At 34.3% G+C, this 3,051-nt stretch overlaps 1 pseudogene; it reads right to left on the bottom strand.

Annotated features, from left to right (window-relative positions):
* Positions 1-31: 31 nt before the first annotated feature.
* Positions 32-2,705, bottom strand: LOC128552137 (uncharacterized; annotated as a pseudogene).
* Between the last annotated feature and the right edge of the window lie 346 nt (positions 2,706-3,051).

Here is a 3,051-nt window from a genome sequence, read left to right as displayed (position 1 = left end):
TTTTTTTGTGTAAAATTTATCATTAAAATACTGAATGTCACCCAGTACACACGCTTTTAATTTCAAATGGGAGACTAATTTTCCAGCAGATTTATCATTTTTAATTTCATCAAGATATTTTTTTTTCTTGTTTGTTTCCTTTCTTCTCCATTACTTTTTTCCTGTGAGCTTTGCCTTTTTCTCGTTTTACATGTAGAAGGTAATCTTTTCTAAAATGTGAAGCTGACACTTTGATAAATTTTGAAACGATTTCACTGAATAATTCTGTTAAATAGCATACAGTCAATGCAATATCGTCTTCATCTGCAATGCTGATTTCAGATTCAGTATTCCTGTCCTTAAATAAGTTTAACCATATTTGAAAAATCTCTTTATCATTCAAAATAGTTACCCGAATGGTTTCAATAACATCTTGACCGTACATATGCAAATTTTCAAAAGTTTCAATTCTGCGAATGTTTCTATTTAAAGTTTGAAAGAAGATAAAGGCTGCGTCAGTAATATTTGTTAGACCTTGTCTAACATTTTGTTTCCTAGAAGTAGTTTTCAATGTATCAAAATAGTCAGTTGAACCAACTAGTTCTGAGAAAGAAACTGTAAGTTGTGTTAGTAATGACATTTTTTTTCTAGAAACCTGAAGAGTTTTTTCTTTCTTAGGGTCATACAGAGATGTCTGAACTTTTTTCTGATATAAATGTTTTACCTTACTGACACAGTAACCACCAATATAAGGCACATTACCTTTACCTTCCTCACATTTTTCAGTTGGAACAATTCTTTCTTTTATCTCTGAGGTGCTTATAAGTTCAGCCTTTTTTTCAAGCAAAATGCTTTGAAGACTAAACATTAAAGAGGTGCAGAAAAATTGGCCAACTCTTTGAAATCCTTTTCCATAGAGACAATAAAATGTTTCGCAAGAACTGAAATATTCATCACTTTTTAAAAACATGTTGATATCTGAACAGAATTTTGTGACGTCTTTCTGTTGAGAAATATTTGCATCTGAAAAGTTAGCTTCTCCTATTTTATTTAAATTTAAAAATTGAGTACCTATCCAGTTGAAGAAAGGCTCAGTATTTTTTAGAATTTCTTCATACAATGTTGACATAGAGCTTTCCATTGGGCTACTTTTGTATTCATCATAAACATTTTGCAACAATTCTACAGGGTCTATATAATATGGTAAAACTTCGGGCCTGAAGTTTAGCAAATTTTCATCTGAAGAATGTCCATGGTTCGGATCAATTGCACAACTATTAGCATTGCCATCATCATCATCATTATCATCATCATCATCACACTCATCAATGGCAATGTTATCATCATCAGCACCATCGTCATCATCATCATTATCATCATCACCACCTACATCACCAAATTCATATACAGGAAAGAAATTATCTTCCTGCTCTACATCAAAGGGGGTGAAAAGATCTTTTTGAACATCTAAAGGAATGAAATCACCCCTGCAGCAACTGCAATCAATACAAATTGTTTTGGACACCGTACTATAGAACTGTTTTACTATGGGAGGATGTTCTGTTAGTAAAGCCGGCTTAAAGTTTTTAACCTGTAAATTATCTGGGCAAATGGCTCGTCCAATAGCAACGCCTATTTGACCTGGAATTGATGCATTTTCGCAATCAACAAGAACAGATTCCAGTGACATTCCTTGGCATTTATGAATTGTTATTCCGAATGCTAATATGAGTGGAAACTAAAATCTTTTACACAGAGTTCGCCTAGATACGGGGTCAATTTTCGTAAATAAATGTCGATTTAGTTTCACTACTTTATCTGGTTTTTCAAAATGCACAGATACATGATCGTCGCTTAGTTCTTTAATTTTACCACAGGTACCGTTAACAAGACTTTCACTGAGGTTAACTACAAGCATAACTGGACAATTTACTTTAAGGCCTAAAGTAACAGGTGCTTGGAATCTATTTAAATAATAAGAATCGCCTTCATCTTTTGCACGATATATTTTGATGTCACCTGGCATTGACTTCAGTTTATCATGATTAAAAAGTTTTGTTTTAAAATTTGTAGAAAAAAGGTGAACAGTTTTTTTCAGTTTAAGTGATTTCTCTTTCAAACTGTTTTAAATAACCCAAAGTACCTTTTGAAGGGGTTCCCCTCTCAATCTCATTAACACATGATATAAAATCATTTTCTACCTGACGAAATACCGTCTCTAAACAAACACTGTGAGGGATAGCATGAAAGAAAAACTTACTTTCAAAACAATATTTTCCAGTCTCCCCATACAATACATCTGGGACTGGGGGAAGCTGATAAAAATCTCCCGACAGAATCACTTGAATACCACCAAAAAATTTAACATTTGCCCTAACATATCTGCATAAAAACTCAACAGCTTCAAACATTTTCTGACTAACCATAGAACATTCATCAATAATCAGAGTTTGGCACCGGTAAATGTTCTCCCGAGTCTGCTTATACCTTTCGTCTTCCACAATCAATTTACCTAATTCTGTTTTGGGAATACCCCCATCACCTATACCGCACCATTTGTGCAAAGTCTGGCCATGTTCATACTGTGTAGCTGCAATTCCAGTGCTACATGTAATAGATACACATTTCCCACGTGCGGCAAGTTCTCTAGCTAGCATCATCAACACATAGGTCTTACCACTGTCACCTTGACCAGTTAGGACAACATTATGGCCATTTAATGCCATGGCATAAAATAAGCTTTGACTACGACTTAGCATGACTAAATAATTTTAGTACTTACTAAATATATGCTTTCAAGGACGGATTACACCAAACCGGAAGTGACTACTCAGTGTTACATGTGATGTAGTCCAAAATGTAGTTCCATGCTATGGGTGAAATCTGGTATAATGAGTGACATGAGGAGGTGACAGTTAAATTTTTGGCTTATGTTTATTGCTTATAGTATTGAGAATAGATCTAGACCATTTTCATTGTAAATTTCTTGGAATAAGTTTTACTCCTTGCGAAAAATGTCTACCTACGCGTAACTGCTAAACGGCTGTTTTCATGGGGGCATTTTTAGAGGGT

Source organism: Mercenaria mercenaria, unplaced genomic scaffold (assembly GCF_021730395.1).
Source record: "Mercenaria mercenaria strain notata unplaced genomic scaffold, MADL_Memer_1 contig_2075, whole genome shotgun sequence".
NCBI lineage: Eukaryota > Metazoa > Mollusca > Bivalvia > Venerida > Veneridae > Mercenaria > Mercenaria mercenaria.
The sequence above is the reverse complement of the archived record's forward strand: the minus strand, read 5'-3'. Positions and strand labels throughout refer to the sequence as shown.